At 37.3% G+C, this 25,852-nt stretch overlaps 1 long non-coding RNA gene across 1 annotated transcript in view; it reads right to left on the reverse strand.

Moving 5' to 3' along the window:
* LOC121078201 overlaps window positions 1-25,852 on the reverse strand; it is a 334,820-nt gene that overhangs the window by 8,421 nt on the left and 300,547 nt on the right. The window contains exon 6 of the long non-coding RNA XR_005824491.1: window positions 23,561-23,659. This is a non-coding gene — a long non-coding RNA (uncharacterized LOC121078201). The remainder of the gene's footprint in view (window positions 1-23,560; window positions 23,660-25,852) is intronic.

Here is a 25,852-nt window from a genome sequence, read left to right on the forward strand (position 1 = left end):
TACCTTGGGATAGATATAGCAATTGTGACCCCCAGTTGCCTACCTGATCCCTCTCTGAGGACTTCATATGTTTTCTTTGTAGCTATTTAAGGGTCATAGTTTTGCTTTTGGACTTTAAAGTCACGGAAATAAGCCTCCCCATCACCTGTTGGCATCATGAAAATGCTGGTAAACATAATGGGCAAAAGTTTGGACCTTTTCTTCTGAGATGACAACCACTCTGTTGTATGACATACAAGTAACATTTAATCAAGTGTGATCCAAATTAAAACTGCTACAAAACCAACTGTATAATGTTTCATGCACAATCCCCATTAATTATAAAGGGGGTAAAACCAGAATTAAAATTAAGACAAAAGTCAAAGACTATTATTTGGTTCCTCACTGGCTGAAAATTACTGTACCAGCATTTTGTGTTTTTTTGAGTCTTAAGTTGTGGAATTTCCTTTAACCTCGTCCTATTTGATAGGAGACTAGGCACATTTTAAATTTTTCAATACACGATAAAGAAAGAGAGCAGGTGATATGAAATAATGTATTTCATACCTATTCAGCTTCTTGTAGTTTCTCCGGACCAATGAACTCAAATTAACACAGTGATTGCCTGACAAAAGCCCTATACCTCAACTCTGACACCGTCCAGCATTGATCCAGTGGAACCCTCTTTCTCACTGCTACAAAGTCGATATAAATTTCATCCACCAACTTCTGCTTTATTTCTAACTTGGTCACTGTATCTGTTGTCATGTTGCTCTGGCATCTTGAACACTACTGTCCAGTAATAAATTGGGGAATGCTACACATCACAAATATATGTGGTATTGTACTACATTAGGCAGGAAATACTATCACATTTTCACTGAAATCTTGCAAAATCTCACTTTCCTTTCTAGCAAAACAACACTGAACCCATAACATGCACTAAGTATAATTCAGATTTTTTGTGACTGCTGGCTGAGCACCAGCCCATGAGAATGACAAATATTTTACTATTTCCAGCATCTGGCACTAGGAAAACTTTTACTTTAATTTGTTTTATGTGCCTTGACATCACCTCTGATAACCTGCTGTAATCAGATGTTTCATTTTCTAATAGAAGCAGAATGTGTTACGCAGTTTTTAAAACGTGCAAGAGACGGTGTGAAGTTCTGACCTGGAGATGGCCTATTTCTAACCTCAGCTTTGGCTGCTTTACCTGTGTAATCATTTGGTACCAGTTTGTCATGTTTGCAGGGTGACACCACTACGTGAATATTTGTGTATAATATATATATATGTGCATATGCATATATATATATATACATTCATTAAAGCAAAGAAACACTGACTTTTTGTCACTTTTTTGTCACTTTTTTGTTTTGTACTCTGCAGAAAAGGAATCATTTTTTAGACCAGCTATAGGTTCATAGTGTAACAAATCAGCCATTTTTCTGCAACTCTGTTTGTTCCTGGTACAATAGAGAAAGTAAATTCTTTTTCTTCTCTTTGTCGACTTAACTTCATATTCTCTTGTAAGGTGACGGTCCCTCACCACAAATATGCAGAGATGCTTTTAGAAACTACTATAAGAATAAAATATGAGCACTGAGCAGACTGTCCTAAAATAAATCAGACAAAGGCTGAGCAGATGTATGAGGAGGCCCCAAGTCCGTTTTACACTGCAGGAAAGGCTCAGATAGCTCTTAAACATTACTGCACTGGAAAAGTGCAAAGCTTAGCCTGTTAATTGTAGTCATTCAATGTGTCTGTATTAGCCATGGTGCAGTATACTGTATACCAAATGATTAACATTTATCTGTAACACATATGCAGACACAATAAATATATAAAAACTTCCAAACATATGGACAACTACAAAAACAAAAAAAAATTAATTTGAAGATTATATGAGGCTGTATAAAATCAAGCATGTGAGCTGTGGCTCACTGATAGCAGAGAGAAATTGCAGAAGCTTCTGACCTCACTAACCATGACTATGATATCTGATGGAATCAGACTCCATGGCTGATGAACTCCTCAGGATAAAAAATACCACATAAATTCAAAGAGATGTCAATAGTAATGAAAAGTGATTAAAGAAAACTAAGACACCGTCCTGTATAACACAGATGTAGAATTATATTCTCATAGAGAGATTTTTTTGAAGTTTTCCAGGAGGCACCAGTGGATCAATAAAGAGTAGAATTAATCCCTAAAACACTGGGAAATGTGAAGCTCGGGCTTTCATTTATCTTGCACTCATGGTGTTGCACCACGTATATCAGGGATCTGACAGCACTGTGTGATATTGCTGCTGCACCATCTGTGCAGCAAATGCACACCTAAGCTCCAGGGAAATGCTGGAGGAATGGAGCAGAATTTTTAACTCAGTGTTTCTTTCTGAATATTTGATGGACTCTCACCGCTAACCCAACATTAAAAATATTGCTAGATATTGAATAGTAACAGTAAATGTGAGAATAACCTCTTTGGAAATAGCATTGGTTTTGTGGATACATACAGAAAGAAACCCTATCTTGGAGAAGATGTCTGGTGCTTTGGCACTCAGCTAATGAGATCCAAATTTCATCTATCATGTTATTATATATCAGACATAAACGAGGACAATACTCAGAACAATGGGCAAAACCACAGCAAAACCACAGCATTGAGCAGAATATTTGATACAGGACCCTTCACTTGACATAGTATTTCAGGAAAAATGTCCAAGTATTTGATCTTTTGACAGACACATTCTCTGTCCTGCAAATAGAAAATAATAGATGGTCTGACTAAAATTCTGCCTGAACCATATCGACTTAATTAGTATAAGAGATTCTCTAGAAATTTGTATTCTATGTGATTTTCTTTTAAATTTTCTGTATTTATATTTCCACTGAATTCCCTATAATAATTTTAAAGCTGAAGATTCTATTCACTATTTCCATAGAGAGCAAATAGAAATTTAGTTATTCTCTCATTTAAAACAAACAAACAAACAAGTTTCTCACATACTTTCTTATATACAACTGCAGAATCTCAGTAAGTGTTCCTATTACAAATGAGCAAATAATTACTCAAGTGTTCTTCTACTAGTACTTGCTTGGTGTTTAATGTGAAGCTAAAAGTTTATACAAGATGACAAACATGTTTTTCTTTGGACCTTGTAATGATAGGATATATAAGGTTTTTGGATAGAACTTCATATGAAGAATGAGTAGAAGTCATCCCAACGAGGACCCTGAAGAACCGACTGGGCTTTCCAGCTGCAAGTCCTGTGGGAGATGGCCCTCTCTGCTTGCCTGACTACAGGCAGCACAGAAGGAGCAAAGAGGGGAATTGATTTGTCAGCTTGTTGCGATAAAAATAGTTAATTTTAGTAGTGTTTTGTTGTGGTTTTTTGATCAGATTTTAAAGTTGACATACATTTGTATTTTAAAACTCATCCACCATCAGAAGAAAAATGGTTCTACCATGCCTAATCTACACTAAGTTTAAACAGTAAATGGAAAAACAATCAGAAAAGTAAAAGGAGGTTCCTTGATAAAGCTCAATCAATATGTAGCCATAAAAAGGAAGCTGCAACACAGTTATTCTTGTGCATGACTCCAAAATAAGTCCATCAGGAACTCACAGGTTTTCTTCTCCTCTTCAGAAACATTGCTTCAAACGATTTCCACTGCTCTGAGGCTTTCCACCCTGTTTTTTCAGTTACCACTCAGAGCTTACATTAACTCAATCTACCTCCTACCTACAAAAAGCTAATTACTGATCTCACTTAAGCCCATAAGCAGTGCTTACATTAACCAGGGGTCATTAAATATCAAGAAAAAATCCCTTCTTCTCCACATGGCTGGAGGGTTATCTCTACACAAGATGTTCAGCACTTGTCAGTCTGCAAAGAAGACTTTAAATCACAGTGCTTTAACTTTCTTAAAAAATGTGTAAATGTATTACACAAGAAGTGTTGGCAGCTGTAGGCACTATTACTGATAGATGCACTACATTCATTTAGGTACTCTAGGACAACACAGCCTAACTCTGTAGGTTTCATCACTCTACACTTTACATGTGTATCTTATACATGTTTTCTGAAGTCTCTGGTATGATCTTTTAAAAGTAAATGTATATATAGGGTATCGAATTTAGCTCCTTTAAAAGGGACAAAGTCGAGTACCCAGCATGAGTCCCTTGAAGGCCATGAGTAATTAGTAATAATACTTTGCACAGAATGAGTAATATTTTTCATTTTAAAAACATCCTGTGCTTGTGAGTAGAAACTGATTCTATGGGATCATTATGCATTCAAGATCTATTTCTTGACTGGGAGTTAAAAATGAAGAACAACAATTCATTGAAATATGTTGTTTTTTGTTTTTTGTTTTTTTTTTTTTTTTTTTCTCTTCAGAAGGCTATCCCTTGAAAATCAGGGTTACTGCTATGGAAAAATAGGACTTTTTCTTCCTCCTGTGTAATCTGGTCAAGTAATTTAGGCCAAAATTTTATGCCTCATCTGAATGAATTACTGAGCAGATGAAAAAACCAACACTCATACAACCCTTATCCAACAGAGTAACCTTAGAGGTCTCTGGGTGGGAACATGGGGAATCAACATCTACATTTCTATGAAACTATAAATACATATGAATATAAAAAGGACACAGTTCCTTCCATTTTTCCAGTGTTTTCTTTCAAGATGAGAGTTTTGCAAGGCAGTCACCTCACTATTTTCCTGTGTGTATATCACCTGTTTGTCAGTGAGTGCGTTCAGGTTCGAAAGAAGAGATGGATTATGAACAAACTAACTCCTGCTTTCATGCAAAACGTAAGAGTGTGTGGGAGAAAAAGAATGGTTATTTTTACGGAAGATGCGCTGAAAATGGACAGAGAACTCAGAAACTCTCATCCCTTCTTGCCAGGGTGGATGACATAGGCAAAACTAGCTTGACACAACCTGTATTTTTAAGTGATATTTGACAGTGCACAAAAATATTTTACATCACCTTTCAACGCTGTTCAGACTCACAATGGAATACCATATTTCATGTTATAAGTAGTGGTTCAGTCATATCAGGGATTTCATTTCTAATTAGATCTCAATGTTCCATTAAACCTGAAGCACCTTCCAATATTATTTTCTGCAGGAGACAACAAGCCAAGAAATCTATTATTTACCTATTTGTAATCATGGTTCTTTTATAATCATAATCACAACTCATTCTTTTATTTTCTCATTTGTCAGGAAATGCATTAAGAAAAATTAGATTCATTCATGGTTAAACAGCAAAATAACAGCTAGTGCAAAGGTAGTAATGACCAGATTTGAGGATGCCTGTGAATTCTTAAAGCAAGATTGCTACCAAAAACATTCACTATACAATTCACAGGTTATTTTTGGTCTGTTGCCCATTTTATGAATGGCCTATTCTTCTGTTTTTATTAATATTGTTGACTAGCTACAACAGGTGACATTTTTATCCCCTTAGGCTGTCCATTATCCAAATGAAGGGCCATCTGGAAAGGGATTCTGTTCACTGAAAAATGTGACAGAGCTGATGGCTTTTTAACTGCAAGTCATCTATGATTGCTATGATTGCTGGTAAACACTGAAAATTAGCATTGATCCCCCTCAAACGAAAAAAACAACAATAAAGTACTTCAGACAGGCTTATGGAAACACCTTCTCGGCAGATGTGCATGCTAATTAATAATTGTAGATGGCAACCCTTCCTCATTTTTGTAAATTAATGCCAGTTGAATTCTCTAAAACAAATAAACATGACTACAGATGGGGTAGCTACTTGTATATGCCCACCACAGCATATGTAGATTAGGAAACGAGGTGGTCCTGAAATCTCTGCCATACTATAACACAGGTAGTAGACAAGCACCATTACCATAACCCGCCACACTCAGAAAATCAGATAGCTCATCCTTTTGCCCCATCAGGCTACATTCTGGGAGCGTTTCCAATGCTGGAGGTAGATGCCGCGTTTCCTCTCATTTTTGAAGGCATTCAGTTCAGAGAATTCAGTACAGGCCGGGATGTCAAGAAGTCACCCATCTGACTGTAGAATAAGACTGGTGCTATCTGGGTGTTGATATTGACCCTCAAAATTGTGTTTTGCATCCCTAGTAGAAGAATGGTGATAATAGAAAGTTAAAACACACACCACTCATCTGTGTTCCAGCAGTATAGTTTCTTCTAAGCTGATGAAAATGCATCTGTAATGAATACACCTACCAAAATGATTTGGAAACTGCTCTTTTGCTTTGATGGAATGGAATCAAACTTCCTAAGACAATCCCCTCAAAAAACTTAGATACAGTCTAACATATCCTGACAAATATGAAACCCACTATGAAAAATAGCTGTTAAGATCATAAGCAACAGAAAATAGTTTCATAGTGTACCTTCTGAACTGAGATATCATTATAAACATGTAGGCTGTGAAGCTGTGCAACACCTAGTAATTAAGAAACATCGGTCCCATTTAAATTGGACCGTAACTCATTATCTTTTGAGCCAATAACTGGAAAACATGTTTGTTTTGGGTTTGGGTTGTTGGTTTTTTTTCGGTCATCTGAGATGAGAACAACAATACTCAATATTTACTCAATTATTTTAGTCTGGCACTAAAAATATTAAAAAGAAATTCTTCACAATATTTTGTGAGCTCGAAAGACAGTAAAGACTATACTTATCTTGACTTAAAAATTTATACCATCAGAACCTATGACAACAAGAGGACTAACAACTCTTGATTTACTCCTGCCTACTTTCTCATACTGGAAACCATCTATGTCACTCTTTCTGATCTGGTGTCATCTTGGTGAATGCCTGAAGCTCAAGTGGCATAAGATATCATGATCTTCATTTGGCATGTGTGTGACTGTGAGGCTTACACAATGTTAATATATCAAACTGGCTGCAACGGAAAAGTTCAAAGGCAAAAAAAAAAGACAAAGAGAGACAGAAAGAAAGAAAGAAAGAAAGAGAAAGAAAGAAAGCGAGTAAAAGAGAAAGCGAGAGGAAGAGAAAAAAAATTAAGGAAGGAAGAAAGGAAGATAGGAAGGAAGGCAGGAAGGAAGGCAGGAAGGCAGGAAAGAAGGCAGGAAAGAAGGCAGGAGGGCAGGCAGGCAGGCAGGAAGGAAGGAAGGAAGGAAGGAAGGAACAGAGAAAAATCCACAGTATTAATGTTGAGGCTTTCCAATGTACTGTCAAATAAAAGTAATAGGCTTTGTCAGAGCACAAAACATGAAAGAGTTTTAAAGTACTGTTCTGCACAACACAGCAAACAGAAAAATCAAATTATAGTCTGCTTGTCTAATATGACGGCAGCATTATCAACAAACATCCTGCAGCTAGGAGATAAGATACTGAAGAATAAGTACTGTAAAATGGTTTATCATGCACCCAACAATGCCTAGGTAATTTGGACATTTCATATTTAATAAAAAACTATTTAAATCAGAAATTATCAGACCTGCAATGATGGGGCTTATTTATACTATGTTTGTGTCTCCAGCCAGTTATTGAATTCTCTGTTTTTAAGAAGTACCCTTTTAAAATGAAGGGAGCAAGTTGAGATTACTTTTAAATTAAACCACACAAATAGTATGAATAAAAGGAACCTCCTAAAGCATTCCATGATAATGGAGATAGCAACTGGCTAGCAGAACACTTGACTTGTTTTTCCACAGCAGATTTGAACTGTGTTGTAATGTAATTTACTGAAAATGATTTCTGGTCCTCCCTGATATCACAAATCATAACCTGCATAAACCCACATGAGCAATCAAAGATCCATTTGAGCTGTGATTCATATGTGCATGCGTTCAGCGCTGCTACTACTCGGTGCTCTATAATCAGGACTGCAAAGATTTTTCATTAGCTTCCCATTTCATTAAAGCTGTGAAAAGAAGGAGAGCTTGAATCACATATAAAACAAACAAAGTTAGTATATAAGGCCAGCATGCTCTCTAAGTCAAAATTTTACCTGCTCTGTGTGTATATGTGTGCACACATATATTCATTCTCAATTTCTAAAAATACAATATTTCATAGAGTAATCATGGAAGAAGTCCCCTGCTGCCCTTTCAAGAAAAGGTTTCTCAGTCTTCAAATCCAAATGTGCAAAGCAGAATCGTAGGTCCCATATTGAATATATCATGATAATTATGATCTCATTCTCCAAGACACCATATTATGTAGGCAAATAGTACCTACTCAATAGCATTTTCTCCTTTTTATTAAGATGGAATAGTTATTAATGCCACTCAATATAAAAGTACATACAATGCATCTATATACTTTTACCACATAAAAGACATAATTGGGCCATACACCAAGATGCAATTAAGAGAAGATGAGTACTCAAAGTCTCTCTCACGGATGAGTGGAATGGAGATTTAGAATTTAGTATTGTTTAGTAAGCATGTAGGAATTACTCATCAGTTATAAAGTCTCTATTCTGCAGTGAGGAAGAAATCCAGAATTCACATCTGAAAAAGTTAACTGAAGAAAAAAAGTATAGATCAGAGCTAGGAGCTGAGCTGGGACTCATCTTTGGCTAGAAGCTTCTTTCCCCAACTGTTATTTTTAACATTACAATTCTGCATAAACGTGATGCTGTAATTGAAGCTGAAAATAAACTTTCGTTCAAAGAAAAGTAATAAATATTTTGGAATATAAATACCACACAGAGAAAAGAAACAGAAATGCAGTTATAAAACTACTAATTCCAAACAAAGAAATACTTTGCAAATCGTTTGCTTTTTAAATTTTCCACCCAAAAGGGTTTAGGTTGGAAAGATACTTTGAATCCCTTGGAAATGGCATGTGCCAGAAAGGAAATGTGTCTGCATTAATGTCACTAACTTTACTAGTTCCTTCATTGACATTTTTCCAGCCACATACGAAATACTTTCTCCATAGCTGTGTAAGTACAGTTCTAATTACTTGTAAAAGAATTTCAAGGATAATTTGTGCTCCTCTGCTACACATTTACAAAATATGCACCAATAAAACATTGGAACCTTGCAATTTTGGAAATTATTTTAAATGTTTTGTATTGTTTCAGGAAAGATATTCTAGAGAACAAGACATTGAAACACTTGAAAATTATTCCTGACTTCCCTAGAAAATATTTGAAAATCAGTAGGTCGAAAAGGTGGAGAAGGAAGAGACTCCAGGAAATCTGACACACAGATTAAATACACTGTTCCTTTGCCTGTCTGAATGAAACAAGTACTTATAACCAAAATTAGAGAAGGCTACCAGGTGGACTAAAGTTATATTTAAAAATAACAATTTAAAAGATATTTTCAATAAAATAAACCTTCACCTGGAAATTTTCCTGTGCTGACATGAGAGTCACGGTACTAGATTTTCAAAAGTGAGTCACTTACTGAGCCAGACTTAAAGAACCAGATCTGACACTTGGTCTGGACTGTCTAAACGGTAGTCTGCCATCCCTGTAACAGGATCCCAGGAAACTCTTTTATTGTCAGTTTGACAGAAACAGTGTCCTACAGTAGCCCAGCTGGGTTACTTTTCAGACTTGTAGCATAAGCATAAGCATAAGCACCAGCATAGTTCTGCATTGCTCCAACCATGACTAGAGGAAGCAGAAAGCAGTGCAACACATAAAACAGTGTAAGTACACTTGGTACAGGCATGCCCTGAGTACCTAGAGCCAAGAACTGTGATGCCACTTACTCTAGTGATTTGCAGTTATTGCAAGAAAATTGGAAAATTTTAGAACTGTTTTTAGTGTAATGACAGCCTTTTCATAACGCTGTGATCTATTTATTTCAGCATTACCACTGGTGGTGTTCATTCCTCTACTTTCTATGTAGCCACTTGGAGATGTATATTTTTTATGTTTTTTTAAATCTTAGGCAGTTTGTAGATACAAATTCACAGCATTATGGTTCTGCATAAAACCTGACAGTTTGCTGCAATTTCCAGCGATGATGGCTTGCCATTTCTAAGCTACAGAAAGCATGGGCAGTGTTAAAATATTTTAGATTTTGTACCTTATTTATGCTGAATTCCAAAGGGAAAGACACACATTGATTATTGATTACAAAACAGAAAGTGAAAATTGGAACTCGTGTCACACACAGGCTGACACATCTGCTAAATAGTAAGACTATGACTGACTGTAATTTTTTACTTGAGTTAGAATTTAAAATCGACTTTATTTCTTGCATATTATCTGCATAACGCAACGAAGACCCTATTTTGCAAAGCAGTTACAGCTGACGAAGGGACAAAGGGGTAACATTTACCATTTTGATTCTTGCTCCCCGTTTCTCAGAGGCCATGCCACAAAGGAAAGATGGGATTGGTATAATGTTAAGCAGATAGATAGAGGTAATAGCTTGAATAGTAATTTAATAATTTTAACAATGGAGACAATACATTTGGCTATGTATATATACACCCCTATAGCCACATATGCCAAGAAGACATAAATTCGAGAGCAATGTTCATTGAAGGAAAGATTCTTTTGCTATGGAAAAAATAAATGAAAAATATTCATCAAGGCTTCCATATAGAGCAGGAAGATACCTCAAAACCTTGGGTGGTCATAAACTCCATCTCCCTCAAAAAGGCAAGATAAGCTATACCAAAATGATTTCTGACAGCTGTTTCCTTAATCTGTTCTTGCAAATCTCCAGTATGAGAAAAAGTCTGCAGCCTCCCAGGATGATACATATAAGTGCTTAACTATTGTTGCAGTTAGAAAAGTGGGTTTTGGTTGCTTTTCCTTCCTGCTGTCCAATCTAAAGCTCCCTCACTGAAAAAGAATCAAATTACTTACTGTCCTATCCCCTATCCTGATCTGCAATGGACATGGGGAACAATTTATTACCTTCCTTTTTGTGATAACCTTTATTCCTTTTAAGACTGGTATCCTCTCTCATGTCAGATGTATTTTTCAGTCTAAACAAGCCCAGTTCTGTCAATCTTTTCTGAGAGATCACATTTTCTCTGATCACGCCTGTTTCTATTGTCTGGACTGGCTCTCACCGCTCTGCTTTTTTCCTTGAACGTTTAAAATCAAAGACCCTGCTGCAGCCGAGCTTCCCAGGATGACGAGTATTAGCAAGTCCCTCAAATTTGCAATAAACAGGTAGCAGTATTTTCAAAAATCCTAAAAGCCACTAAAAACCTGAGGCACACTTTTAATCCACAGCACATGTATATTCAAATGCCGTGATTTTTAAACTAGTATGGCAAACACTGAAGCAAGTCAATGACACCTACAGCTTGCATCCATGTCAGCGATTTAGTGCTGCAAAAATTAAACAGGGTAAAATGAGGGAACAGCTGAACTGGTAATGACTTCTCCCTGACAACAAACACAGCAATGTCCAAAGGAAGAAACAGCTGAAGCCTAAGCCTTTGACAACTGTTGGGTTGGAGCTAGCTATGGCAGAACTAGTGATGTAACCGTCTCTTCACACTGAAGTAAGGAACGCTCCACGTTAAACGATCAGCCTTCAAAGTTGCCAAGTTTCACTATTACTAAAGTTTTCTGAGCAGCGCTGTACAATGCTGAACTACTTCATGATGCTTCTTCAGGTCTTCACCATATTTCTGATCAAAACCCAGAAGAAAAACAACTTTTAGAATAGAATAGAATAGAATAGAATAGAATAGAATAGAATAGAATAGAATAGAATAGAATAGAATAGTACAGAACAGAAGGAATAGAACAGAACATTTGAGTGTGCATATGAAAGAACCTGATTACATTAAAGAAAAATACATTTTAAAAAATGGAAATGACTCTTGTTATTGTTTACACTTTCCAGGCTTCATTACTTTAATATCAAATCTAACACATGATTTCTCATCCCTCTCTCAGCCGTGACCTTTGCTATTACAATTTCGCACAAGTACCGTAGCAACCTCTGCACTGACTAATTGTTGATATATGTATTTTAGGACCTCAGCTACAAAAGTGCAAGACTATATTAATTTTTTTGCCTGGAAACACAAAACTAACATATGCAAAAAGCCCTTTTTAATCATTTTACCACTTTGTCCAACCTAACTTTAATTCAGGTAATAGGACACGGATTTTGGTCTGTGGGAGAACATTTCAAAAGTGCACAGTTATGACAATAATACACAGTAAATACACAGTTATTAAAATCCAGTGATACTAAAATTCCTTTTTACTCTGTTTCATAGCACTAAATTTAAGGTAATTATTTGTGCTGAGCAAATTTCTTTCTTACTCTTTTCAGTCACAGTTGTTCACAGATATGGGAAAATAATTTGTATAAAGTTAAAAAAAAAACACAACAATGTAGTATTAAAACTGTAACTTCAAAAATTGAAAGACAGCATGGGGAAATTCATATAAAACAGAAATAGATGTGTTTTTTTTTTTGTTGTTTGTTTTTTTCCAGACTAGTAAAATGTGTAGACTTTCTTTTGCTACATTTGCTTGAATTAAGGTACTTTCATTACTGCATGAGAAAGCTGCACTAGGGGACTGACCAGAAATAGCTCATTAGCCATAGCTAATGAAACAAGCCAAAATAAATCTTGCTCTTCATTTGAAAGGCATTATTTTTGTTTAGATATTCAAGTTATTCAGTTACCTGCATTTGAAAGGCTTCTTTTTTTTTTTCTTTCATAAAACCAAGTCCACAAAAATTTTACCCCAGATCAGATTTCTTCAGTGTACATGATGAAGTCCTCTCCATCTTTGTTGCAGCTGGCATCACAGGGAAGTATAGCTTAATTTACCATAGGATAAGTAGCCTTGCTGACTCCACAGAAAAGAATGAAGGCATGAAATTACCGTGTTAAATGAACTACAAAGGTTAGTGTTTTTTCTGATTCCTGTGATATTAACTACAAGATTTAAAATGCCTTCAATTAAGTAATCTTGGAATTTTTCATTCAATAATAATAAAAACTTCCTAATTTTTGGCTTTCTATTAAAAACAAACCTTAGAATACCTGCTATTTAAGTGGGATAGAAAAACTAGGATGTTTTGAAACAGCTCTGCTTTTACCTTTCTTCCCATAGGAAAAGGAAGTATGTGAAAAAATTCCTCACCACAGCAATATAGCTTCCAAGTGTCTCCCATGTCAAATTATTCTTAAAAAATACTCCAGAAACACTTTTCAACAAAAACTAGTATTTTACTGAAAAAATCCATTTATTATTAAGGAATTCTTTTAATGAAAATAATGTGACTCAATCCTTCAATTAATGTTATAAAAACTGCAGATAATCTGAACAAAGTTGTTAACTGTCTCCATGTTTTAACTTCAGATGGTTGCAAAGCAGTTAACAAAACTGAGGATGTTCATTATTGCTCACATGACCCCTGGAAATCAGGTTACCCTCATCAAAATGGCAATGGATTTAATGGATTTAGCCAAAATTTTGGTTATGTCATCACTACATCAGCCTCTTCCAAGCCAACATCAGGCTCCTCTTGTCTGTGCTATCTCTATGCAGACACCTACACACTGGCTTATTTCAGTGCTATAGGCAAGAAGAAAAGGCAGGGCTGGACAAGGGAAGGCTCTCCTGCAGTTATCAGCCCTGCTACGACAGAGCAAGAAAGCAACATGAACAGCTGCCCGGCTGTAAGCACCCGTCCTAGTGGAAATACAACAGAAACTGTGCTGTGTTTGGGGTCATGCATCTGTCACCATCTCACTATCTATTATTTACTTTTCCTCCTCCCTTTAGCTACTTTCTCTGGCAGTTCCCTTCACATCTGCGGTCCCCTTTTTAAAGGGACTATTTAAAATTACTGGGCCACTCATCAAACCACCATTTGCTGAATGTATCTTACAATACAGATTTGAGGGTGAAGATACAGATCTTAAATTGGTAAATAATTACATCCAAATTTAAACCAATGCATTCATGTAAACCCTAGGAAGGCATGAAAAATCAGTGATACTTCTGTAATTTTTCCCTTTACTGCAACACTGGTCTCATGCAGTTTGTAGGACAGGGCTCTGAACAGTGAGAATCCTGAAGCATATACTCAGTGTGTCTTTACAGCCATGAAGACCACAATTCTGCCCAAATTTTTCATAGACAAGGCTTTCAAAATAATATATATGAAGTTATTGTATTACTTCTCCAGAAATGTATTCAACCATATTGCATTAATTATTAACTGCAGTGCAAAGTCTTACTAAAACTGATCTTGTCAATTAATAATGTGCACAACAAATGAGATACCCAGTCATCCAGAAATATTAGACTAATACTTTGTTTGCTCTGTTGTTGTCCCATCTAACTATCTCGAACAGTACTAAATACATGACCAAAAAACAAATAAACAAAAAAAAACATTGAGACATTTTTATTAAGTCAATAGGTCAAATAATTTGTGGATAAGAACCAAAGAAATACCCCAGTTACGGTGAACTGTACAATGAGACTGTATATTCATTATTTATGTTGAATTTTTCCAGTGAGCATGCCTCCTAGAGGATGCCAAAATGTTTTTTAGCTGGAAAAGATAATGGCTGGAGGGTGGGGGAAAGGGAGAAACACATGCTGGCTAGCAGCCTACCGGACAGGCTAGAGAGAATTATTATCTGATCCTAGATAAAAATAAAAGACTCCTTATTGTAGCCACATGTAAATTTTAGGCAAAAATCTGCAACTCCTTTGACATCAAAACATTTCACTTCATTTTGTTTTGGGATCTATCTGTATCTCAGGAATTTCAGTGGTGCTTTCAGCAATCATTAGAAAGCTGCTTGCTTTGTTAACCTTCAGTGTACTATATTTTTATACCACTCATCAGAAAAGTATTCATTTCCCCTTAGCAGAATAAATCCCAAGACATCTAGACGAAGGCCCAGGGCCTCCTCACTCCGTCTTCTGTAATGTCCTCACTGCTTCTTTTCACAGATATAGCCATTATATCTGCTCGCTATCACTGGGTGAAAAGACGGATGGATAGCTCCCAGTGTAGCTGCCACGGCTGTCCCACTCATAGATCACCCAGCGAGTTGAGCCAAAGCGCCCTGCAGCCTGGGCTGGCTGCATCTTTTCAGATGTCATCCCACATTGCCTGGGGCCTGAGAGACCAGGCTCACTCCAGCAGCAGAAAGCTGTGTCAGAATAACAATCGGGTTGCGTTATTGGTCATCACTGGGGGAGTTAAAGCTTGTAATATAATTTACAAACTTCATAACAAACTCTTTGTTGTCTCAGGAGTGAAAGAATCACAGTGACTTCAAGCACCCCACCAGACGGGTGGCTGACAATTGCTACGTGGAAGAACAAGGGCTATTTCTCTGTGTAGTTCTTTACAAGTAGACATCAGACCTGTATAACAGTCAAAAGTCAGCCATCCAAACTCTAACTGAAATGACAGATAGATGGATTATCTGAGAGGACACATGCATTGTGTTCAGTCAGTCTTCCTAACATCTACTCTGACGTGACAAAATAGTTATGTGAAAGCTGTAGATTCCTATTCCTGAGGGGTTTAGTGAAGAGAACCTTGCACATTTGCTTGCAAATTTAAACCTGACCAACTTCAGCCTCCAAGGGGAACCACCATCTTTACTTTTATCAGCTTATTTATCCCCTCTCCTCAGCACTGTAATAACTGTACAGCCCTTCAAAGGAACCAAATAGCTTATTTTGTAACCCATGTATTTTGGAGAAGTTTGGCAAATGTTCTATTCAGTCAAATCATTAAAATCACAGGAAGTTGCTGATAAAAAGGTAGCAAAGCTTTTTATACAGTCTTAACAGTGAAGGACTACAGGTTTTTTTTAAAAAGAGCAACTGTAACAAGCTGCTTTACTATTCTGTTATCTGTACCCAGGGCTGGTGATTGGAAAAAGCACCATGTCACAGAGCTGCAAGGCTCACAGTCCAAAGCTTAAACCACTACAGGCAGCTCGACTCTTCTGTGTAATATCTGTGACTGATGTCAGGAGATCCACAGCAGAGCAAAACTGCTCTCTTAATTATACTATCAGCTGTTCGAACACTCTCAAAACCAAGGAATTGCCAAAACAATGGAGATTTCATAGTCTCTTCAGATTTATGTTGACAGCGATCAATTATAAATCTTTGAATTGCTATTGACACCTGCTTTAAATTCACTGAAATGAAAACCATGATGAGCTTATGGTGAGGGAAATGTTAAACGTTTTAGAGATTCAGGGAAATTGAAGGAAATTCAGCTGCAGTTAGAAAGGCTGAAGCTTTCCTTTACAGCCAACAAACAGCCAGAATGAGAGGAGGAAGAAATGTACCACATCACAAATTGACAGGTTCGTTATTGAGCTTAGTGAAAAGTTTGTATTAAAACCTAATTGTCTGAATAACCCTGAGCTTTTGGGAATAAAGAATGCACTCAATAACAAACAATTAACCACTATTTGCATGGCATCACTTACTCTAATGAGATCCATGCCCAGTACTTGAAAGATACATGAATAGCTATATCAAAGGGATTTAGATGCCTGAAGGCCTCTAGTGATGTGTGTCATTAGCACTTAATATAGGCTGATACAAATTTATCTTAGTCAACCAAACTTACTAGGTTCTTACCCTCTAAAGTATGACACCCCTTTTTAATTTTAAATTAGAAAGTCCTTTTATTATTTTCGTATTGTTAAGAAGGTTAAGAATGAAGATAAAAGGAAAATGAAGACATGACAGTTTTTATATATATAAAAAAGCCAGTTCACACCTTCAAAAAACGCATGCTGATGAAAAATTAATCACACTATATTTCTCATTATCCTTCTGAAACAGAAGCTTGTCTCTGTAACGTACAGTATAAAAGAGGGTCAATATGGGAATTTTTAAAGTTTTCTTTGCCTCAAATATTATTATGGGAACCATCCTTATGTGATATATATCTTGGTTCAAATACTGATCTCCTTCTATCTCCCATACCAGCTCAGCATGATCTCAAACAAACCCTTTTTTACCTGTCAGTATTAACAGAAGCAGTACTGGGCTGGGAGTTTGGTCCTTAGCATGAAGGATGTGTTCAATCACTGCAGGGGAAAATCCTTGTAGCAGTCTGACACAGCCCAACAGACTAAAGATGTCATTAACCTTAAAATCATTACTATGCCCTCCCCTTGGGATTCATCTCAATTACTGTACAATAACACTAGGCTATCCAAAGATAGGTTCTAAAAATGTAAAAAAAAAAAAAAATCAACTTAACTGAAAGCATGCTTTTGAATTAAAAGCAAATAAAAATCTGCATGTAAGACATGGAACATTTATTTCAGGCATGTTTTTGTTTTATAGTTCTAGTTTGATTGGTTTGGGTTGATGGGATTACAGGGAGGGAAAACTGCTTTGCTGCCCTTTTGAAGACATGTCAGTGCTCGAACAAAGTCTTCCTTGTCCTTTGAATTCTTTTGCAAGTGCCATCAAGTCTAAGTTTATGCTCATTCATAAAGTGTTAAACAGCTCAATTGCTTTTTAGCCTCACAAATGTGAGCAGCAGTGGGACAGCTGGCAGGATGACGCCTGGAACCAACATGAAGAATGCCAGCAGTCAGAAGAGATGCGAGAGGCTGTGGCTCACCCTGGGAAGTGCACTGCGAGGGGTTACGTGCCAGGTGGCATATTCAGGACAAAGTGGCAAAGCTGTGTGTGCATACATGGGTTTGGTATATTTTGTCTGGGTGAACTGCATTTTATGAAATCAAAGCAATCAAAAGAAGGGGAAAAAAATACATAATGTAAGGTGGAAATAAACCTCAGGTATGTAAGAAAAACACTTTTTTTTTTTTTTTGCACACAAATGTTGTTATATCCATTATACAGCTTCCTTGATTTAACTGCATGTTATCTAGAGAATTTAATTAGGGAATATAGCAGATTTACTTGTTTATTTACACCTCCAGCCATAACAAAAAAATATTCTCCTTTGGAATACCTAAAAGTATTGCCTAAGCAGTCAGATGGGACTTTCCTATTAACTGATGTTCCTGAAAGCCTGAGGTCCTCATGTCCTTCTCCACTGTACAGAATCCACGGATAAGGCAGTGAGCACTCAGAAATACTTTAAGGCAGATGCCAGGTAGGTTCAATGTGGGAGCTTTCTCTCTGCAGTGCTATTTTCTTGCAAAGCACTGCTTATCTCAGATGATTCTATCTTCAGCGCATGTTTTACGCAGTGCTCTCAGGCCTGCACAGGAGAGTGCCCCACCTGCAGCTTGTTGTACTCAGTGTTCCTGCAGTGCTCCTGCTCGCTGCTGACTGGCAGCTGGATGAAGTCCTGGGTTTTCCAGAGCAGTAGAGCAGGACAGATCTTAGAGCTCCTGGTACCCCGAGTGACTTCAGATTAGGGCGCTCAGGAAGCAGTCAAAGCTGGGGATAAATTTTACTGAGAGCTTCACAAAGAAAGTAAAAGGCCTGGAATTTCAATTCAGTTGTTCTCCTGATATTGGAAAAAGAGATAAGAGTAAAGGATCAGCATTGGAAATCTGACTCCCTGAAATATGCTCCTGCATCTGCCCAAAGAGCGCAAACACGGCTGTGTCAGACCAGCCACTGGTGTCTTCAGTCCCACCTCAGCAGTCTGCTACCTGTTGTCCTGTATGAGGAAGATACATCTCTACCAATTCACTAAGCCAATTATTCTATTTTGTAGATAAGAGAGAAATGTTTTCCTCAGTCCTTTTGTGATCTGTGTAGGCTTTCAACCATGAAATTTTATTACTGTTATTTTAGTAAGAACTGCTAGTATCCTGAAATGATCCAGGCTTTTTAAAATTCCAGTTGCAACATATTCCCCATGGCACAAATCCAACAGGCTTTAAATAAAATGTACAGAGAAAGTTTTCTTCTTAGACTCTTTGTAATTTTCCTGCTACTATTTCTAAGGATAACATGTCCTTGTACTCTAAAAAAGATGGGATCATCACAGGGGACCCTAAAATTAACAGTGAATTTGAATTGAAGTATTACCCAAGAGAAACATCCTGTTTCGAGTTTTACCATGTTTTGTTTCTATATGGTGTTCAAAGAAAATGAAAAGGAATCTATTAAGCAGAGCATATATTTAATATTTCTTATGATTTAAGATACAAAGCTTTACTGAAATTTGTCTTCAAAAGGCTGCAGCAGGACAAAGTAGTCTTTCGCCTAGAAACTAGTCTTTCTAAAGCCAAGAAAGTGTTAAAGGACTCAACAGAAAAGGTAATAAAATGACCATACAGAAAATGAGAGGAAATGCTTTAATTGCCACTTTAATATACAATGTCCCAATACTCAATCTCAGGAATTGACGGGCATAAGAGAAGGGGAAAAAACCACCATACCCTATTGTGCTAGAAAGAAAAGAAGTTCCCTACAGCAGCTTCTGTGAGCCAGTCCCATATTTAACCCTCACACAGTTTAACAGCCAGGCTAATGGTCAGACCAGGGAAGCTGTAACAGTGCTGAGCCAAACAAAGGGGAGGCTGCAGAAGGTAATTAGCCAGTCCTGCCGTTTAGCTGGGGTTTAGAGCAGCCAATGCAGTTGGTGTGACTTACTATAATGTTAACGTTGCAATTTCTTCTTCAACTTTCATAACTGTATTCCATTATGTAAATTTGCCTTGCAAGTGACTACGTTTTTTCTTGTTAGCTCTTGTCCAGTGATAAACCTGAACACATTGCAACACCAAGAGGAACACAGAGTTGGAACCTCAAAAGAAGCAAATTCTTTCATTGTCCAGCACCACGTGCAGAACTCCTCCGTATCCTGAAACGTACTAAGTTTCACCTGGATGGGACCAAACTTACCAAACATATGCCAAGAAAAGCTTCTCTAATATATAAATGCATATATATATGAAGAAAGAGAATTAGCAAAGATATTCAGGATTTCTTAGTGCTATATTCAGTGCTTTGAATCTTCTAATAATTTTGAGGAAGGGTGGGAGCTGGTAAGGAGACATGACCCTATATCAGAGTGAATTTCATTTTGAAGCTATGAATTGTCTTTCTTCCGTTTCCCTTTGCATTCTGAAGTTCAAAACCAGTCATGTAACACTACCAACAAAGATACTTCAAAGAACCAGTGGCAAAAAACTGCCATGTAAATATATATATATATATACATATATATATATTAAAGTGTTATTACTAAGCCAGGACTTGGACACCTGCAGAAGTGGCCTTACAGCTGAGGGGTGGAAAAAAAAATAAATGTGCATGTTGGACAAAGGCAAACTGCATGTTTGACAGATTTCTGTTCCAAAGGAAACTTTATGCAGGGTTCTGTGGAGAAACGAAAATATCTCGAACTCCTTAGAGTTCAACACCTACAGTCCGAGCAAGAATCAGGAATGTTGTGGAAATTTAGGCAGAAAAATAACTACAAGTTATTGCTATGTTTATTCTTTTTTTTTTTTCAAATAATTTATATGAAATTGGTCTGAATACTTTTTTCCTGTGGTTTGGGTTCCTTGCTTTGGCAATTGTTCCTTATTTCTAGCCTATATATTTTGAAAATTCAGCAAAGAAGGCCAATGGACCAGCCTTTATGTAGCTAAAGAAGTACCTACATATGGCTCAGCTAAGCAGGAAGTATTTCCAGTACGGGATGCAGGCTACAGGCTTTGTTTCACTTGGAATGGGGAGAGAAAGAAAATGCACCAGAAGAAGCCATGATCCTTGACCACCCAGCAGGTGGTGGACTCAGTATCCACGGGGTAGATACCGAGTCCTCAGGGGTGTTAGTATTTGGATGGCTGTGATTTTGGTCATCCAGCTCATGCATTTATTCTCTTAAATAAATTCTCTGCCTTAACAGATGGGCTGTAATCTGCGCTCCCTTTTCAAAGTCTTGTACCTCACCTCTTGAGTAGTGGTAACGTTACATTACGTACTCCAACTGTATTCTTGCAGAAGTACCAGGTGAACGAGCAGCTCTGCAAAATAAACATTCTGGGATAATATGTGCTTAATTAGATGTGGGTGCTGAAGCAGGTGGTGCAAATCCCACACTGCGTGGTCTCAAACATCGGAAAAAAAGTGCTAAATAGAGCTCTTCCCTAATTACCTGTAAAGCCCACTAGCAAAAATAAAGATTTCAGATTTGAGAACAATGGAAATAACCACAGCTGAACTCCATAATGCAGCTGATTCAAATATTGGGCTTACTGGAACTAGAGAGAAATTGGGGGAAGAGCTGTGACAGGTTAGAAGTTACCATCACTACAAGATTTATTTTATAATTTGTACAAAAATATGATTATGATCAGTCCTGGTCGGAGCATGCTGCTACTGTGCTAGTCTCTATCTTAGAGAAGGAGGAGAAATTCATTTAGGGAAGGTCTTTGGGAGTGAGCCTTTCTAGCAAGAAAAGAACATTCATTTTTGATGCGTTACAAGTAACTTGCTCAGTTTACAAAGGATTCTACGAATCACCGCTCCTACACTTGTACTGAGCACATCCTAAGAAAACAGAGCAATACAATTGCTTCTGCAACTGTCTAGAAAGGGGGGAAGACAGAGAAGCGCACACAGCATCACAGGGGACTGTCAGGGCAAAGGTGCCTCTGAGACAGTTATTTCAAGTAGCAAAGTTGGCAACTGCTTGATTTCTGTTACCAGGAGGGCCTGAATGTTCCCTGTTTGGCTTAAACTAGCATAAGAGGAACTATCAGTAAAGGCTTGTACCTAAAATTTCTGCAGAATCAACAACCTTACAAACTGAGCTCTAAGCAGCATTCATGTTGCAGCAAATCTCCCCTGGCAAATCACTTTGATAGAACCAGCATTTCCTTCCCATCGATTTAGCTGCCTTGTGTTTCAACTCCTTTCCCTGTTACCAGGGCTAGGAATTGAAACAAGGGGGAGTAGCATCTTTTCCTTGGTTTTGTTTCTGGGGAAAAGAACTGAGTAACTGGGAAACTGCTGTGATTTGTCCTTTTAGAGAGTGAGTCCCCAGTGCCAATTCCACATGTAACTTTTCACACAATGAATCACAGGTGGGACAGGCTGATTTTCACAGTTTCTTCAAGGTGGGATGCTATAGTCTTACCAACTTGAATCTGACTTTGCTCATTTGCAGAGCTGATGAGTTCGCCATCTACACGGGTAAAAAGGAGAAGAGGAATTGAGAGAACTGTCTCTGCTGTGACAGAGCTGTGCCTGGTAAAGTCATAAAAGATTTTTTCCCCAGTTCACCCTTCCCCTTCTTAAACACCAAGACTAAAAGCAGCAATCCAAAATTCAAACATTTTTCCTCTCTCAGATACATATTCTGAATAATTAAGGTACCTAAAGCACTTGATTCCCATGTAAAACTGGTCTTGTGATAATGTCTGTAGAGAACTCATGCATCATGATTACTGAAGTACGTACATGAATGCATTATTCATGGCCACAAAGTGCACACACCATCTTACTCTCAAATGACCCTCATTATTTGGGACATTCCTCATTTCAGATTCACATTTATCTCTATCCCATACTGAGGTTGCCATCTGGTCATTTTTTTCCTTACTGACTCAGCTGGTTACTTTTACATAAAACTCGTCTAAAGCTGAGCACTAATCAAGTCTCTAAAATAGCTTTCATAAATAAAAACAAATATACTGTCTGTGATTAGAAAGGAAAGGAAATCTGTAGACATTTAAAGATCCTCCAGCAGTGTAAGAATGAAGCCAAGGTTAATGTAATCAGTATTTGTTTCTCTAACAAATCTTCCCATTAATTCTGATATATGTAAGAAAAAAATGCAAAAATGCGATCCAGTAAGAAGACATATCAAAACACAAATAAATATACATATACAAACTTTAACCTACACAATATACAAAGGCCAACTGGAAGGCCAACTTGACTGGAAGAATCCTTTTGCTCAAACTGCATTTCTGCCTGTTTTGATTGATTTTTTTTTTTTTAGCAACTTTCTAGCAATCTGCTGCAGGCAGTAGTAGTAAGCCAGAACCACAGAAGAAACAGAAACAGATTGTCAGCAAAGGAACAGTCACAAATAGGAAGAGAGAAGATACAGAGCTCAAAAATGGCCTTTCCCTCTGCATTTGACTTCAAAATATTAAAAATACAAACTTGTATCATGTGTAAACTGAGATAGAAAGTTGTTTCAATTGCCAGGTCACACAACTTTTTGTATGGGTTGAGAAAGGACTTAATGAATCTACTTAGAGGGCTGCAGTTAAAGGTCTAGAATCCTTGTGACAGGCACAGAAGCACACATCTCACACTATCCAGTATTTAATTCCTCCTTTGCAACTAAACATCCTTTTTTATAGCTATCCTATTTAAAAATTCAATAGACATGAGACTTTTTTTTTCCTTGTTACCTGTGTGTATATAGAATTTTTTTCTCAGTTGGACCAGTAGAATGTCTGCCAATAAGATTTTTCCAAACCCGTGTGTTTTGCCTTTGTTCTTAAAATTTCCATTTATTATATCAATGCTGAAATATTTTAATCAAACTTTAAAAAGTGTAGGTCTTTAAATTAAAATCTTATTTTGGTTATGTTCTTATGCTATCACTTCTGCAATACTACTTGCTCCTTCATGGAGGAGATAAGGCCAGCTATGATGCTCAGTCCTACCTGCCAGGTACTCTGGAAATGTGAGAGAGGTGCAGGACTTCGACCTCAACAATCGCTGTTGCTGTTCAGCACATGAACCACAATCTGCCAGATGAAAGCCTGAAAATGAAGGAAAAAAGGGATTATAAACACTATATACAGTTTGTGCTGAGAACTGGAACATTATTTGAATCAATGAATTTGAGGTCTTGCTTTTTGCTAAACTCCACAAACTTCTGTGAAAGGAAAGTTTTTAACCAGGTTTAATAATTATTTCTTCCTTTCAGTAGCTGTGCAATTTATGGCTGGATTCTTGTATGCTCCATCACTGCCTCCTGCAGCATAATTTATCTTTTGCCTCTGCAAAAATACGAATGAGCGTTTTGTATCCTTGCTCTTGCATTTGCCCTTCCCATTCTTCCCTCCCAGAATCCTCAACGCTGTTTAGCACTTCAAGTTCAAACTCATCTTATTGATATAAGGAATATTATTAAGAGCTTTGACTGGGATTCCTACTTTAGATTTCTCAGTTCGATTAACGGAAAATAATCACTCTCACACTCTCCCTCTCTAGTGACTTGGTTAATTAACTGATAGAAGCTGCACAAATAATTTCTACACCAGTGTACTTATTGTTTCAAAAATTAAGTGAAAATTAGTCCCTTACTAGATGATTAGGATTTTAGATCTGCTAATGAACAACAATAGTCTGCCATTGCCATCTTTTAATTTACTTTTAATCACCAGCTAAGTAACAAAGAAGTGTCTTTTAAAATAATTAAGACTACATATCAGGTCTCTGTAGGATGTCAACAATAAAGGGGTTAATGATGCATCCAATCATCATGGAAACAATCAAAAAATGTCTTCCTTTAAACAGTCCAGAACAACTCTCACTATCTAAATGCATCTGTGCCAGAAATTTCCCACAGCTTCACAACATTTTTCATCCTGTAGAGATCACACACAAAAAAACCCAACCCTCACCCCATTAATGATGGAAATCACCCATGTAAGCAGGCCAAGTATTTAAATTATCTGTGAAGAGAAGCCACTTCCCTCTCACAAGACAGAATGCTGTAAGCATCGTTGTATGACCTCAGCTGTGACAACATGACACAATAAAAGATGCCTACCCAAATATAGCACTTGGAGGCATATTTTCTCTCATAAAATATTATGAGACCTTCCTGAACTTACCTTCTTCAGATATATTTGCAGATGAAGGGTTGAAGGACTGAAAAGCAGGTTCCCAATTTTATTTCAGAGAGATTCTCTGATGTCTCTGTGACACTTAGGAACAAGTGTATTTTGGGGTGCGGAAGGGTAATAATTTTGCTTTGCATGTGTTCACTTTTTAGTAGCAGTTTTGTGGATGCATACGATGTCTGTTTTCTGCCATAATAGTAACCCACCATAATTCTAGCACTGGATGCTCATTCATTTTTTTAAAGAAATCAGGCATAAGAGCTTCTTGTGTATGTATGTGTGTGCATACATGTCCTTTGACTCAGCCCTCAAATGATGTGTACAAGAGGGAGATTACACAGAGGTAATATGACCTTTTGTTGACAAAAAAGGAAAAAAAATCAGTTACAAAATACTCCACTCAACTGTTCAAGTTGTTACAGCGTGAGAGGCTAAAGGATATTCAGAGAGGTTTGGGGTTTACCTGGGAGAGGCAGGTACTGCACTTAAAATTACCAAAACACCTGCACTATTTAGAGCACTATGCCACTGTACAGTGATTGCAGCAGTAAGCTTTCTTTACTTCTTGACAAAGAAAGTAAATTGTCCTAAAAATTCTCTGTTATGAAGCATCCAACACATGTATTGGCACTCCAGAGAGCTACTACAATCTGATGCATGTGCCCCTTTTGAAAACTGTCTTTTCAAGCAGCACATGTTTTGGCCCATGGGACTGCAGTATGTAGAGCACTGTTAGGAGACTGGTGGAGGGCCATCTGTGCTCTGGTTGAAAAGACTTTAGTTAATGTGGAAAAAAAACAACATGTAATTGCTCTCTTCATGGCTTCTATTGTAATTTGGAGAATACTATGTGAAAATAATGCAGTATTGAGAGCTAGCAACAGCCAAAAAGGTAACTTCATCCACCTCCGTACTGGTACAAGATGGTTCTCAGCCACACACTTGGGGCAACAGTGAAAGACAGAAGTTAGACCAAATGCTCTTGCCAGGTTCACTTTTCATGTGTACAAATCCCTTTGCATCACATCCTTTCCTTCTGCCTCAGGTTCTGCCCTTCCTTCCTCTCCTTCTAGAGTTTTGCTTATTTTATATGAAGTATAAATT

This window comes from Cygnus olor, chromosome 14 (genome assembly GCF_009769625.2).
Source record: "Cygnus olor isolate bCygOlo1 chromosome 14, bCygOlo1.pri.v2, whole genome shotgun sequence".
NCBI lineage: Eukaryota > Metazoa > Chordata > Aves > Anseriformes > Anatidae > Cygnus > Cygnus olor.